General features: G+C 39.8%; 1 non-coding gene across 1 annotated transcript; it reads right to left on the bottom strand.

The window, feature by feature from the left end:
- Nucleotides 1-10514: 10514 nt before the first annotated feature.
- On the bottom strand, nt 10515-10586 carry TRNAW-CCA (transfer RNA tryptophan (anticodon CCA)). The gene has a single exon. It is a non-coding gene; the product is annotated as a tRNA-Trp (tRNA).
- Between the last annotated feature and the right edge of the window lie 6495 nt (nt 10587-17081).

Here is a 17081-nt window from a genome sequence, read left to right as displayed (position 1 = left end):
ATGTTATCACTTATATGTGGAATCTTAAAAAAATAAAGCAAATGAATATAACAAAACAGAGACTGACTCACAGACACAGAGGATCAACTAGTGGTACCAATGGAGAAGGAGGGGGTGGGGCAAGATGGGTAGGAGAGTCAGTGATACGAACTTCTATGTATAAAATACACAAGCTGTGAGGATATATTGCACAGCATAGGGAATATTACCAATATTCTATAATAACTTTCAATGGCGTATAATCTATAACAATTTTGAATCACTATATTGTACACCTGAACTTAATAAAATATTGTAAATCAACTATACATCAATTTAAAATACCATTTACAAACAAAAAATGACAAGGTAAAGTATATTGAAGCATGCATGTAAAAAGGATCTTTCAATTTTTTAAAATATATTGAAGTCTGTCACATCAAAAAAAAAAAAAAGTGAAAGCCCCAAGGAAAAAATGGAGGAAAGGATATAACTGAGAAATCCACACAACAATTTGCACTAAAGTTCCCACAAATGAATAAACAAATATGTAGTAAAATGTTGAGATTTCATATTGTGCAAGATGGAAAAAAATCAGTCCCTTATTGGTGAAGGTGTCAGAAAATAAACAATCCTTTCGATTGGGGAAGGTAAATTGTGCAGTCATTCACAATGATAATCAGGCAAAGGCACTCTTTCATCTACTCATTTAAATGACGATTTTCCTATGAACATTATAGATGTATGAAACAGAAACCATTATTTTAATTGCAGAAAATACAAGCTCAAATAACCATCAAAAAAGAATATACTTAAAATATCATACTGTATCTGTACAATGAAGTACCATGCAGTCTTTGCACTGCTCAGGTAGATCTACCTTTGATCAAATGGAAAGATTTCCACAAAGTAAAAAGATACAAAAAGAAACAGCTTGCATAGACAGTGTGAATTCATCTTTATATTAAGACCAGTAAGTGTTCAATAAAGTGGTTTGAAGAATAAAATAAAATGAGGGGGACTTCCCTGGTGGCCCAGCAGTGAAGAATACATCTTCTTCTGCAGGGAGCTCAGGTTCGATTCCTGACTGGAAAACTAAAATCCTGCAAGCTTCATAGAGCAGCTAAGAAAAAAAAATTTTTAAGTAATAGAAATTAAAAAAAAATAATGACTGAATCACAAAAAAGACAAGAAATCTTATACACAAAGAGACAAATGTTAGGTGATACATGCCAAAATATTAAAAATCAGGTCTATGTGATAGATTTTATTTGATAATTTTTGTCATTTTCTGAAATTATTTGTAATGAGAATAAACTAGTTTAAAAAATACATTTTATTGAAGTATAGTTGATTTCCAAAGTTGTGTTCATTTCTATATATATATATATATATATATATATATTTGTATTCTTTTCCATTCAGTTTAATACAGAATACTGAATAGAGTTCTCTGTGCTATACAAGCAGGACCTTGTTGTTTATCCATTTTATATATAATAGTTGGCATCTGCTAGCCCCAAACTCCCAAATCTTCCCTTCCTCATATCCCTTCCCCTGGAGAACCACAGAGTATGCACTACTTTTTAAATAAACCTTTAAAGATACCCCAATAGAAATAAAAATATGTGAGAAGAACGTTTGTGAAGAAAATGATATCTATTGTAATCACATCTTTGCATATGTTGATGAGTTATGGAAAAATAGAGAAGAAAGGGTCCAGATTCCGGCACTTCTGGCCAGCTCGGTGCATCTGAGAGTGCTCGGGCAGAGCTGCAGGTGTCAAGGTGGGAGGGGTGGCAGGTAGCAGAATGGTGTATCGGGGCCACTGGCAGTGTCTGCTGCAAGGTCTAAGCTAGCGCGAAAAGGATGTCCTTCACGCTTGAGATGGCTTTCAAGTTGGTTTACTTCTGGACCAGCAAACAAGCAGTCTAGAGGACACAGCGAGATCAGGACTCGAGTATGAGAATGCAGGATGCTTCTGTTCCCCACTGCCCCCAACACTCTGCCCCTCCAGGGGGTCCTGGGCATGAACTTGGAATCCAACAGTTTCTGTAGCCCTTAGAGTGCGCTCAGAGCTTCAGGCTCCACATTCAAGCATCAGACCGAGGGATGGGTTCTGTCAGCCCTCAGGTTTCATGTTATGATTTCATGTTCTAACTCTTGAACTTGCATGGCAACCCACTCCAGTATTCTTGCCTGGAGAATCGCATGGACTGAGGAGCCTGGCAGGCTACAGTCCACAGGGTCGCAAAGAGTTGGACGTGACCGAAGTGACTGAGCACGCACACACGCACAGCATTTCTGAAACCTAAGAAACAGGATGACATGGTTAGATCACATTTTCAACATCAACCTCAATAAATATAATAAAAACAGTGGTGAGTTTTGCTTATTGTCTCCTCGTTCCATTGTTTCATTGACGTTTCTATTTGTATTGGCAAAGCAAACTTTGGTATAATGCCAAAGCAAAATTTAATAAACACTGTTTTAGGATGCAAATAAATGTAACCAAGGATGCAGTTTTCTGATAGTTTGGCTTGAAGTAAGGGCAAATTTAGACCATCTAGAGAAATTGATAGAATATATCCTCTTCGGGCAATACAGTATGAATATTATTTTTTACAATCAAACTTCTGTTGTATACTCTTTGGATGGCAAGGAGTTCAAGGAAAAACTATGCAATAAGTTTTTGTTTGTGTGCAGCTGGTTAAGAACAGATTTATAGGTTTTGGCAAACAATCAACCAAACCAAAAGATAGAGCTGATGTTCACTTAAGAAAATTAAGAAGTGTTACTTGAACTTCCCTGGGTCAGGAAGATCCCCTGGAGGAGGAAATGACAACCAGCCCGTTTTCTAGCCTGGAAAATCCCATGGTCAGAGGAGACTGGCAGGCTATTGTCCGTAGGGTCACAATAAGTGAGACCCATGTGAGCGCGCGCGCGCGCGCGCACACACACACACACACACACACACACACACACGGATATATGCTTAATAGATGACTACTGCTATCTCTCTATAGAGAGATTTCCATACTGTTATACTGCTAACATTTAAAGAATTTCTGTATTTAGGGTCAATAGATTTAGTTATATTTCATCCTTCTAACTGCAGGGTTTCTTTGTGTGTGTGTTTTGAGCATTGTTTCAGGATGTTATTCAAAAGAAAAGTGCCTTGTAACAAAAAAGTTTATGGCATGTGCATTTTGATATCTCTTTAAAACGTGTGCAGTGACTTGGCTTCACAGCCTGGCATTTTCAGGGAAGGTGTGAGCAAGTAGCTTCATTATTGATAAATATTTTAAAACACGTGGTATTTACCCAGAAGGTCCCAAAGGCTCAATGTGCCTCCTGCAGAAATGGCATGTAATAAAGAACTCCAGAATGAAATTTCAGAGGAAAAAAGGATACTGCACTTAAACAAAAATTCAATAAAAGAAATGTTAGAAAATCCCCAAAGCATTTCAACCAAGTTATGGATTAATTGCTTGGCACGTTTCCTTTTTTAATTCCAAGCTGCCTTTTTGTTAGCTGAGTAAACAAAGCATCTAGAGTAAGACAACTTCAGCCAATGATGACAGCCCATTAACATCATGACTGATAATAATGACGATCTCCAAAGGCTTTGACAACGTCCGTACATGAGCGATATTTGACCAGTAGGGACCAGATTGAGAGGCAAAGCAAAAAAAAAGGCTCTTCTTTTTTCCAGTTAAAAACAATAGTGAAATAAATGGGCAGAACAAGAAGGGCCTGTTTTCTGCTGTGTGCAGGCTTCCACAGAGTAGATCCAGGGTCCCTTCTGGAGGGGGGTTAGGGTACAGCTTGCAGTTCCTCCCATGGGGTCGAGGGAAGTGAGGAGGCATTCTTACATCCTAAATCCAGCCGTCTTTACAAGGCTGTTGTGATACCAGAGGGTTTTAGAGCTCGAAAGCGACTGATTGCTGCATCACAAAATTGGTAGTTAGTACACTTGTTCACGCCTCAAGGAAAATGTTTTCATTAGAGATCATTTTATTTACATAATGTAGATCCTATCTCCTTCTTTCCGCCCTGAATTCTCTGTGAGTTCCTAAAGAACAAGGGCTCTGCCTAGTGTATTGTTTGCAGAAGGTGTATAGTGAATATTAAATAACGTTCAGTTACAGACAAGAGGCATTCAGATTAGGTTTGTTTAAAAAAAAAAAAAAACAGCAACTACATAGCACTTCATTCCTCCAGGGGGAAAAAAAAGGATCATCTAAATGAATCAAAACTTACATTTGGGTTCTGATCTTTGGCAGTGCTCTGTCATGGGTATTACTATTCGCGCTACATTCTGGATTTTCCCAAAGATAAAATGGTGAGATTCACGTAAGGGAGAATGCTCCTAATGCGTCAGGAAACCACGAGAGGAGTGGTGTGAGATGAATCACAAACGAATAGGCCACCTTCAAAGTCTTGACATCGTACACATCTATTTTAAAACAAAAACTTTGCCCAGATAAATCTACAGAGAAACCTGGCTTCTGCCTACGTTTCATGATGGAGATTGCTGCTTGCTTCTGTGAATACTTAAAACTGGTGGTGAATTTGAATTCTTTAGGTTTTCATTCCCTCCAGGTGCTGTGTTTCTACTGAAATACTGATTTTGTATACACCACTCCTGTTGTGATTAAAGCCAAAAAAAAAAAAAAAAGAGTACTCTAAATAAATAAATAACTGGCATTTTCAAGTTGAAAGAGACAGTAGAGATGAATTAATTCAATGGTTTAATTTGGCAAATAAGGAAACTGAGTCCCAAAGGGACTTAATCTGGTCCAAGGTCATTCCGTTTGCGCAAGAACGGAAGCAGGTATGTATTTATTATGGAGCTCAGGTGCGCTCATTTGCTCAGGCATGTCTGACTCTTTGCAATCCCATGGACTCTAACTGGGATCCTCTGTCCATGGAATTTTCCAGGTAAGTATACAGGAATGGGTTGCCATTTCCTACTCCGAGTGATGTTCCCGACCCAGGGATCAAACCCAAGTCTCTTGTGTCTCCTGCATTGGCAAGCAGATTCTTTACCACTACTGCCAGCTGGGAACCTCACTAAGGCAGAAAAAGTGGGAAAAAAACGCCAACCCACCATTTGGAAAATACTATTTATATATAGGAGGATTAGGGTCAATATTTTAAAGCTGTATCGACCTAAGGTTTAGGTGTAGGATTAGCCTCTGGTGACTGCTAGAAAAACCTTGTTGAAGACATTTATACTATACAGTTGTATTTTCTGAACTTAGAGACACTTCAGTGCTTTTTCTTACTGAGTAACTGTTGTAGATAAGGCTTTTACTGGGTGCTATGAGGATATGAAACAATGCAAACATCGCTGCTTCATTCCCAAGAGATTATAAGTTGTTAAATTAATTAAACAAGAGGTCATTAGACTGAGGTGGCTCAAACACACAACAATCTATGTAAACACCAAAATCTAAGCCTGTAAATGCCTTGCAGTCATGAAATTGAAACCTAAGGACAACCAATCGCAAACAGCCAGTGAATTTTAAGCTATAGCCAAGCAATAATTTCCTTTTTTTCTTTCTGTACTTTCTCTACATAAGTATTTCTCAGCTTCTGTGGGCAGAGAACTCCTAACTACTTCTGGTTTAGCACTGCCTGATTTGAGTCCATTTTAAACTCTCACAATTAAAAAATGCCTCAGTTTATTTTTTAACAAAGTTCAGCACAAGAGGTAACGAAGTGAGTCAGTTAAATAACCCAGATCAGAACATGATTGCCGCCTCCATAATGACAGAAAGTACTAGAGGAGGTTTGAAAGAGGAATGAATAGCTTTGATGGAAATTAGAGAAAAAGATTCTAAAATGTGGTCTTTGGCTAGCATTGAATAAGGACTTGACAGATTATGTTGGGAAAAATCCTTCCATGAGGAGGGCATAGAGCAAAGGCATAGAAAAAATGGATGCATTTGAAGAAAGTAAAAGAAAGTATTAGTCACTCAGTTGTGTCTGATTCTTTGCAACCCCATGGAGACCGCCAGGGTCCTCTGTCCATGGGGTTCTCCAGGCAAGAATACTGGAGTGGGTAGCCTTCCCCTTCTCCCGGGGATCTTCCCAACTCAGGGATCAAACCCAGGTCTCCCATATTGCAGGCGGATTCTTTACCAGCTGAGCCACAAGGGAAGCCCATATAGATATATAAAACATATATAAATATATATATATATATATATAACATATATAAAAACATATATATATATAAGTAGTTATATATATATATAAGTTACCTCCCAATAATCCCACCATCAGTTGAAAATATCATAAGTCGAAAATGCATTAATTTCTCCTAACCTTCATCATACCTTAGCCTGCCCAAGCTTACACATGCTCAGAACACTTTCATTAGCCCACAGTTGGGCAAAATCATCTAACACAAAGCCTAGTTAATGACCCAGTGTTGAATACCTCCTAATTTATTGAAGATTATATGGAAAGGGAAAAACAGAATGGTTGAATGGGTCTAGAATGATTGTAAATGTGTCTGTTGTTTATCTGCGTGAACTTGAGGCTGACTGGGAGCTGGGGCTTATTGCCCTGCCCAGCATCATGAGAGGATCAACTCACATATCACCCTGGAAAAGATCAAAAAAAGTCAAAACTGGAAGTACAATTTCTGCTGAATCCGTATCGTTTTTGTACCATTGTAAAATCAAAAAGAATTTTTGTCCAAACTTCCTAAGGCAGGAACTATCTGTAATTATTTAGGACTGTGTTGGCCCATCGGAGAAGGCCATGGCCCCCCACTCCAGTACTCTTGCCTGGAAAATCCCATGGACAGAGGAGTCTGGAAGGCTGCAGTCCACGGAGTCACTAAGAGTTAGACACGACTCAGCGACTTCACTTTCACTTTTCACTTTCATGCATTGGAGAAGGAAATGGCAACCCACTCCAGTGTTCTTGCCTGGAGAATCCCAGGGACAGGGGAGCCTGGTGGGCTGCCATCTCTGGGGTCGCACAGAGTCGGACACGACTGAAGCGACTTAGCAGCAGCAGCAGCAGTGCTGGCCCGTGCAGTGGCCACCAGCTGCCAGTGACTGAGCGTGGGACCTGTGGCTTGTCCAGACAAAGATATGCTTTGACCAATGAAAGTGGCTTTCAGAGTCTTAGTGAAGTAAGAAGGGCATGAGGTATCTCAATAATGTTTATACTGATCACCAGTTGAAGTTAGACTATTTTGGACATGCTGAGTTAGATAAAATACATTGCTAAAAATCATTTTTACCTATTTCTTTTTTACCTTTTTCAGTGTGGGTATTAGAAAATTTAAAATGATATATTAGACTGGTGTTCTATTTCAGCTGGATGGTGCTGGGTTAAAATGACTCTAACGTGCTTTTTAAGGGCACGGCAGGTGATGTGTGGTTAAATACTTTCCTGAAACATCATCCTGAGCCAAAGCAAATTTGCTATTAAGGCAAGACCATTGTCATTAAATAAACATCAATAATTTAGACAGGAGCTAGGCTGGCAGTCCGCATTGCCTGATGGACGGAGAAGGAGTTTGCTAAGCAAGTGAACACTGGCCACTAACTTGACCACAGGCTTGAGCCTATTTAAGAGTAATAATGCAACAATCATCTGGGAGCATCCTTGCATTTGAACAACTAATTGGAAATTATGTGTCATACAAATGTATATTTATTGTCAGGGGACCTTTACTTAGTAATAATTTATTACAGCTAAAAATAATATAATTAGTAGCTAACCCCTTCAAAATTTTATAATTCACAGTTTAAAAAGGCTCATTCCAGACCTCCAATAAATCTAAATTAAAGAGGCTTGAGTTTATTTCCCATGGCTTAATCCATTGGCGTTTCTTTATTCATAAAGCAGAGTACTATTGTTATAAAATGAGACCAAATAAATCGACAAAATGTCTCACATCGAGGACTTGCTAGGCAACACAAATCTGAAAACACCATGACACAATTCAGGCTTAAGAACAGGCCACGTTGCAGCCTGGATGGGAGAGCAGTTTGGGGGAGAATGGATACAGGTATACGTATATGGCTGGGTCCCTTCACTGTTCACCAGAAACTATCACAACCTTGTTAATGGGCTACACCTCAATACAAAAGAAAATTTATTAAAAAGGAAATTGCCATGTAGGCTCATTACAAGCAGAGGGAGTCAGAATCTGAGACTGGGGTACAAATTAATAATTGCTATTATTATTCTAATTTTGGTTGTGGGCAATTTGTTTTAGCCATAAGTGCAATACATTTCATAAAACAGTCAGGGATGCATGTCAGTGAGAACACTCACTCTGGGCGATGGCAAGACAGAAATCCCACTCCCCCAGTTTTAAAGTTAAGGACTCTATGCACTTCCAGCAGAGGAAGTGGCAGAGATGGTCTCAAATATGACCCACGAGTTTGTAGAAACAGCCTGTTAAACACTAAATCTCAAGGGCTCTTTTTTAAAAAAATGTAATACTCACACTTAAAAAACCAACTGTATTTCCCACCTTCCTTGGGGGTCTGGCAGAAAATTCTTGATTGAGCTATACCAAGACAAACAGTCCACCCCTTGTTGCAATAAAAAAAGGGTGCAGAAACAGGCACAAATGTTTTAATATGGGAACCTTCTGTCTCTGCAGTGATTCATTCCATTGCTTGTTCTGACCCTCCCTACTCCCATTACCCATCATAGTTCCACAGAAGAATGTCATAATTATTTACTCGAGACCCAAACAGGACCTCCCTCAAATTCATTTTCAAAACCAAGCATCTTTAATTGAATCACAGTTGTTTTTATCTAAGCATAGAAAATAAAACCAGAGAATTTCCTAAGCTGCCATCGTACAGAAGCTGCAGGAAATTGATTACAGAGAGGGTACGGAGGCTGTTGTATTCACTTTCTTACAGGAACGTCTGATTGTTTTAGGATTTCAGTATGGTAAATGCATTCCTTTGGTGAATACAATTTTAGTGCACAGAATAGGGTTGTGATGGGCTCTTCACTTATAAAAGAAGACATTTCATAATGCAATAGTATTAACATGTAAACCTCAGATGTATTTCCAGGCACAAGTGGTTAAGAACTCAAAAACAAGTAATTATCAATAGCACGTGTCTACAATGGAAGAAGCATCAGCTGAAACAAGTTATATTTATGACATTGGCAAGAAGGATACATTAATTGACTGCAGAAAGGAGCCAACATAATATTTACTTTGGATTTTCAAAAGGATGTGAAGAAGATCCTAATGCACTTAGCTTTATTTTGTAAGGAAAAGCTCAAGAGTACACTAACCAGAGGAGAATGGGGGTGTACCTGAAGCCTTGTGATTCCACTGGAGTCATCCAGAAGGAATCAGCTAAGTGGACAGTCTCACAACGATAGCACAAGATAAGATTTCTGGATCTTTAAGAGAGCTGTGGTTTTCAAGAAGATAGTTACTAAGATGCTTTTGGGGTGGAACTTTCTGTAATGTTCGATGTGGCCCTGCTTTTTCTCAGATGAGCTTCTGCTCATGTTAGGCTTTTTTTAGGGAATAAATTCCCTTCTATTTGTAACTCTGCTTACCCAAGCTCCACCTACATTTTAAGGCTACATTCAAACCCATATCTTCTAAAAAAATTCTGAATTTGACTCCCAACGTGTGCCTTGCTCCTTGGAAGGAAAGTTATGACCAGCCTAGACAGCATATTAAAAAGCAGAGACATTACTTTGCCAACAAAGTTCTGTCTAGTCAAAGCTATGGTTTTTCCAGTAGTCATGTTGGATGTGAGAGTTAGACTATAAAGAAAGCTGAGCGCCGAAGAATTGATGCTTTTGAACTGAGGTCTTGGATAAGACTCTTGAGAGTCCCTTGGACTGCAAGGAGATCCAACCAGTCCATTCTAAGGAGATCAGTCCTTGGTGTTCATTGGAAGGACTGATGTTGAAGCTGAAAGTCCAGTACTTTGGCCACCTCATGTGAAAACTGACTCATTTGAAAAGCCCCTGATACTGGGAGGGGTTGGGGGCAGGAGGAGAAGGGGACGACAGAGGATGAGATGGTTGGATGGCATCACTGACTCAATGGACATAAGTTTGAGTAAACTCCGAGAGTTGGTGATGGACAGGGAGGCCTGGCGTGCTGTAGTCCATGGGGTCGCAGAGTCAGACACAACTGAGTGACTGAACTGAACTGAGCTGATGCGCCTTGCTGAAGGTCATCTTTTCTTTCCATAAATGCCACAGCCATGGTGCTCTCTGAGACTATTTTTCTTCATTATATTTATATATTGGATTTATGTCCTTCATTAGGGTGTAAAGGCCTAAAGGTCAGGCTCTGTGTCTTATTTAATTTTGTTATTCTGCTTTTTTCTTTTCTTCCTGCCCCAAAGTGCCAAGCAGAAGTCTTACACATAGAAAGAAAGAGTCGCTCAGTTGTGTCTGACTCTTTGCAACCCCATGGACCATAGCCTGCCAGGCTCCTCTGTCCATGGGATTCTCTAGGCCAGCATACTGGAGTGGGTTGCCATTCCCTTCTCCAGGGGATCTTCCCAACCCAGGGATCGAACCTGGGTCTCCCGCATTGGAGGCAGATGCTTTACCATCTGAGCCACAAGGGAAGCCCAATAGAAGGTGCTCAATAAATTATTTTTTGAAAGAATCAATGAAATACAGTGCTAACCTTACTGTGGAGGGAATAACATATCAAGGATCTTGCTTTCAGTTAATTTAAATCTGTGAGTCAGCTATAAAGGATCCTTGACATTGCAGTTGCCAATCTCGAATGACATACTCAGACTGCCCTTTGAATCTCTGACACTCCCTGATGAAATTCTGGATGTCCTCTGCTAAAGTGCTAAATGGAGTGAAGAAAACTACCTAATATGAAGGAAAAAATAGTTTTGAGAATTTGTGGATATCTTTTGGGTGTGATACAAAGAAAAAAAAATTGAGAATTATTTCATGGCCAGACAAAATTTTAAAATCTATAGAAACAAATATTATTTCAAGGTACATAATGTATGGGAGACAATTTTCATTCATCAATTCTACCTCAAAAAAAAAAAAAAAAAACTGAAAAAAACTTATGAGAGGAAGAGAGGAAAAGACCCCCGCATTTACAATCTGAATCTTACTCTTTAGTTATCTTTCTTATATATATAATGTCAAGTAACAAGGAAGATATAGGAAAATACTTGGAAATTTCCACCTAAAACAATGTTTTTAAATAGAATTAGTCCTTATTTTTTAAGATTTTTATCTATTTATTATTTTTTGGCAATGCTGGATCTTCATTGCTGCATGTGGGCTTTCTCTAGTTGTCGTGCGTGGGTTTTTAAATACAGTGGCATTTCTCATTGCAGAGCATGGGCTCCAAGGGCGCGTGGGCATTGCAGTTGTGATGCATGGGCTTAGTAGCCCCGCAGCACGTGGCATCCTCTGAGACCAGGAATCGAACCCACGTCCCCCGAATTGCAGGGCAGATTCCTAACCACTAGACCACCAGGGAAGTCCTAAAACAATTTCTATTTGGTGTATCTAGCTAGGAGCCAAAAATGAGTAAAGAAATCCTTGAATTATCTTGATGATTTTCTTAGTTTCACATTAATTATTAGAATAAGAAACCTAACGACCTAATCATTCCTCAAGAAGAAACTGGCATATCAATTTCCAATGGAAGGATGTAGAACAGACCATGGTTTTGGGAACATGTGGCTACTGGCCCAGGTTACAAAGCTCAGCAAATAGTACAGTGGAGGAAAGACCTTATCTATTACAAGGTTCTCCTGGCTATGCTTTGCAGTTCATTTTTGCATTGAGTGTCTGATACCTTTAGTGATTCCTCTGAGGTATCAGCTCTCTGTATCTTCTTTTCCTCTGCCACATCTTCTGAGGAGCTCTTCAGCTGGCCTTCTGTTTGTTATTTCTGGCACTTCCCCTAACATCGTGTGCTTCTCTGAGGATAAACTTTGTCTAAAGCAGGTTAGCCCAAGTGACCATATTGGTTTTCTCACCTTGAGGATGGTCCTTGTTATCTCAGTGGTGGAAGACAGGTCTATCCTTTGTGGTTAGGGCTCTCCTAGGACTAGAATGTGCTCCGTGGTCATGGCCAGGCCCGTGTCGTTTCTGGGGGGGATTGCAGTTCTTCCTTTTCTCGGGCGGTGGTCTCGCTGGCTCTTCTGTCTCCTGAATCAGAGCCCTTGCAGGCCCAGCACTCTGGCGTGCTCACGTGTGTTTTTGTAATAAGACCAGCCCCTGTTTTCCGTTATCCGACAGACTTTCATCTGTCACATGACGATGTCGGAGAATAATGTTTCATCATTATTTTCTCTAGAAAATTCCAATCCATGATTATGGTGACCAAAAGCTTGCTCAGGAAGAATGACTATTTCTGTTGATTTCAGTTTGTCAAAGGAGGCGGTATGTTCAAGGAGGGTAAATGTCAGTTGGTGAAAGCCCAGTGTTAGAGAGGTCAGCTTTACAGGGTCTCGTCTCAGATGGACTGAGTAGTAAGCTTTGCTCCATTACTATTTTTTCAAGCATTTTCTTTGTTTCTGTATTCTTCATCATAATATACACAAACAGTGTTTTATACTTCATAAGGGTGTTGCAAAGATTAAATGTGTAAATACTTTTATAATTCTTGAAGCAAGCATATGGTAAGCTCTCAATAAATGTTTTATGATATTATTATAATATTACGATTCATTCAGTATTTTAACAAATAACTACTTGGCATTACCACGAGCCAGGCTCTGTGCCGGGTGCTGGTCATTCACAATGGACCGATGAGTTCTTATTGTGAAGAGTGCTGTAAAAAAGCTTAGAGGGTTGTCAGTCCAGATCGAGCCTAGTCCAGGGGATTTAGGTAAAACAAGTTTTAAGAGTGGCACTGTCAGCTCAGATCAAGGAATCCAAAGATTATCCTTCTTCTTTCTAAAAGATCTACTTTATTTATTTTCAGTGTTGTGTAATATTCCACAGTATAATCAGACCATGATTTATTCATCCACAGCCATGACAAACAATGTTAAAATGAACATCCTTGTATATATACATTCTTGTGCTCTCTGCAGTGTTCTGTAGGCAGACACAGTGAATTAGAATTTCTGGGTCAAATCATAAGGTCTTTAGTGTTAAATGACACTGCCAAACCAAATGGCTTTGTAATAAGCTTTGTAAATATGCCATTAACTTATGTCTGCTAAATAAACGAAATGTATAATAGATAGTTGTGTGAAATTTGGATTTTGCATTCATTCCCCAAATGTTTATGAAACATTAAACTGGAGCAGGTACTCTATTAAGGGATGAGTTATGTTTATCTATCCTTAGATTCTTATTTCAATGGTACTTTCTGAAAACACTTTGGATAGGGCCCGGCATAGAGCATTTAGTCACAGCTGGCTATTTCTTGTCCCTCCTCATCTTATTTCTCTGATGAAGGTAATTGTTCTCTCTTGTAATTCAAAATGTTTTTTGTCATATGACTTGTTTAGTGTTTATTACTTATCATTTTGCCCTTGCTTTATTATTATCTTTTTATGCTCGGAACCAAGGTAACTACTGGTGAGCTTCCTTGGGCAGCCGTTGCAGGAATATTGTCAAAGTCTGGGACTATGGGAGGAGCTGGAAGGTATTTGATAGTACCGTTTTATTTTTTCTTTCTTTTTTAGTTGTGGTAGAAAATCACATAACGTGAAGTCTACCTTCTTAAATTGTTTTAAAAAATCATTTTATTTATTGATTTCAGCTTTGCCGGGTCTTGGTTGTCGAGCATCGGCTTTCTCTAGCTGCTGCAAGGGGGGCCCCTCTCTAGCTGTGGGGCTAAGCCGTCTCACTGCAGTGGCTTTGCATGTTCTGGTGCACAGGCTCTGAGCATGTGGGCTTTCGCGGTTGTGGTGTGTGGGCTAGTAGTCGTGGCTCCCTGGCTCTAGAGCACAGGCTCAGTGGTTGTGGCACACAGGCTCAGGCAGCATGTGGGATCCTCCCAGACCAGGGATCGAACCCATGTCTCCTACATTGGCAGGCAACTCCTTACTACCGAGCCACCAGTGAAGCCCCTACCCTCTTAGATTTTTAATGTGTACAGTACAGTATTGGGAACTACATGCCTATCATGTAGCAGTAGATCTTTCTCATCTCGTATGAGTGAGCCTCTATACTCACCGAACAGCAACTCTCCTTGTCCCTCTCCCGCTAGGCCCTAGTAATTATCATTCTGGTTTTCTGCTTCTCTGAGTCTGAAGATCTTAGATACCTCATAAAAATGGAATCATGCAGTATTTGCCTTCTGACTGCTTATGTCACTGAGCATAATGCCCTGTTTTCTTAGGTAGAGGTTATAGTCAGGGAAGATTCTTGTGATTCTGTAGAATATACCCTCCTTGTGGCTAGTCCTATGGGGCCTGAGTGAAGGATAGCTGTATTAAGATTCTATTTCTTTCTTTCTTTTTTTTTTTTTTTTTTAAAAATTTCTTTCTTTATTTATCCAGGTTTTAGTTGCAGCATACAGGATCTTCCATTTCACTGCGGCATACTGGATCTCTAGCTGTAGCCCGTGGGATCTAGTTCCTGACCAGGCATGGAACACAGGCATTGGGAGCTCACTTGGAGCCTAGACTACCCAGCCTAGACTAGACTCACTTAGCCACTAGACTACCAGGGAAGTCTCAGGGGTCTATTTCTATGATAGAGGCCTCCTACACATCCTCTTTTGAGCCTCTTAAAATCAAAAGAAGTAGGTCCAATGATCAATATTTTTAATTTACTGAAAAATAATGGATTTACAACAATGTGTTAGTTTTAAGTGTATAACAAAGTGAATCAGTTACACATATACATATATCCACTCTTTTTTTAAGATTCTTTTCCCATTCAGGCCATTACAGAGCATTGAGTAGAGTTCCCTGTGCTATACGGCAGATTCTTATTAGTTATCTAGTTTAAGGATAGTAGTGTGTATACGTCAATCTCAGTCTCCCAATTTATCACTCCCTCACTTATCTTCTGATGATGGTAAGTCTGGTTTTTTTTTTTTTTTTTTTTTACATTTGTGACTCTACTTCTGTTTTGTAAACAAATTCATTTGTACCTTTTTAAAATTTTTATTTAATTGTTGTACTATTTTATTTTAGCTTCCACATATAAGCAATACCGTATGATATTTGTCTTTCTGGGATTGATGTCTGACTGACATTGATGGAGAACCCAGAAAGGCTGGGCTACGTCATCACTGACCACACGGCCAGGACTGGAGGTGCAGAGATTTTGATCCATGTCTCTCTTCCTCCAAAGTTCGTGTTTGAAAACCATATCCTCAAGTTTCTTTTCCGTGGAGGTCAAAGTCCTCCAGATTCTAGCTGTGAGATCAAAATATGGCAGACACAGCATGATTTTGAAATTTGTGTGTCTCTAGACCTGCCTTTGAAAGTCCATGTGTTAGTGTCCAAATGGGCTCTTTTCCAGTGTCCATGGACTCGTGTGACCCATCTCCAGTGACCCAGCCCAGATGCCCCCCTTCCCTTTTATCCAGTCCACATCAGAATTGAGCAAGGGCCCTTACTTGCTTTGGCAGATGGTGCTAATGTTGATGGTTGGTTTCACATGTGTCCTAAAGACAAACCTTGGCTTTGTGAGACCATAAGTAATGGGGGTGGGGTGGGGGCAGGTCTTAAGTCAGGGCTCTTCTGATCACGGGTGGGAGAAAACAGCCTCTGCAGGGGACCACTCCTCACCCTCCCTCCAGTCCCCCAGCCCTCTCCCCACTTTTCCTGGCGTTTCCCTAACCATCAGGCTCTCCAGCCTTTGGGAAAAAGGACTAGCCTTCTCACTACTGTCCTCGAAACAGACGAAGGGAAATTGCTCGGTCCCTTGTACATAAGCAATAACAAACATGGAGGCTCATTAAACTTCCCTTTTTATTTCTTCAAGATTTTTTCCATTAAGCATTCTGTTCTCCCGTCAAAATCTGAAGTGTGCTCCAGCAGCCCTTGTGTAGCCAAATATACGATGGGTCCATTCATTTAGCATATTGTCGTTTTCAGACGTTATGTCTTGTCAAAGAAAGACACTCACAGAAATAAAACAAAAGAACAGAAGTCTCCAAATGAATGGGCTTGCTTCATGGAGGAGAAAGTTGAAGTATTAAAATCGCTCATCAGATGTTCTGAAAAATCATTTCAGCTGCTCGGAAAAAAAAAAAAAAAGAAACAAAATTTTATTTTGAAGGATGTGTTCCAAGAACTTCCCCTTTGATTTTTTTTTTAAAGCCATCTGTCATGTTTGTTTCATTCCAGCCTTGAAGTAAATAGATTTAGAGCGTCTACGGCGGCCATTGAAACCTTCCGCAGAAGAACAGAAAACAGCCTGCTCCGTCAGTGCCCTTCTGGTATACTTTAATCAAAAGGCTTTGAAATTGAAAAAAAAAAATCCATAGACATTTTGCTTGAGTTGGAATATGGTGTGCAGAACACAGGATGTTATTTTGACCTACTGTTGAATGTCGCAAAACTTTCGCTTTTACTCTGGGGGGCAAGCAGAGACTAGAGCAGAATGACTTTTTATAGGCACTAGAGTGTTTCTTTTCCCCTTTTATTCTTTGGTTGAGCCCTCTGAATATGAGGCTTCATTTTCCGGATAGAGGTGAGCCCTGGGAGTGCGATTCTTCATTTGGAATAAAGAAGCCTGACTTTTCAGTTCAGCTTGTCTGCTTAACCTCATGATGTAATTTTCACTTTCTTACTGATTTCATCACGAAGCTTGCTCTACCCCAGAGGAATGCCCAAGGTGTTTAGACATTTCTCCTGCTCTTTCCTTTTGAACCTGATGCTTTTGTCCCCTCAAGGCCACATGGAAAGAAGACCCATGAACTGGGCGTAGCTTCCTCCCTTGAGACTGAATAATTGTTCCCTGTAAAAGGAGGCTTTCACAGATCAATAACGGCCTCGGAGCAGGGAAGAAAACAAGCATGTGAGAAACTCATTATAATATAAAAATATTCTAAATAAATAAATGGCAAGTACTAACATGCTCAAAATAAGAGTGTGGAAGTGACTGACAAAGTGTGAGCTTGTAAACTCGGATACAGAGCTGTGCAAAAGCTCCGTGATGAT

The sequence above is a fragment of the Bos indicus genome, chromosome 24 (assembly GCF_029378745.1).
Source record: "Bos indicus isolate NIAB-ARS_2022 breed Sahiwal x Tharparkar chromosome 24, NIAB-ARS_B.indTharparkar_mat_pri_1.0, whole genome shotgun sequence".
In the NCBI taxonomy this organism is placed as follows: Eukaryota; Metazoa; Chordata; class Mammalia; order Artiodactyla; family Bovidae; genus Bos; species Bos indicus.
This window is presented reverse-complemented; position numbering and strand designations above follow the sequence as displayed.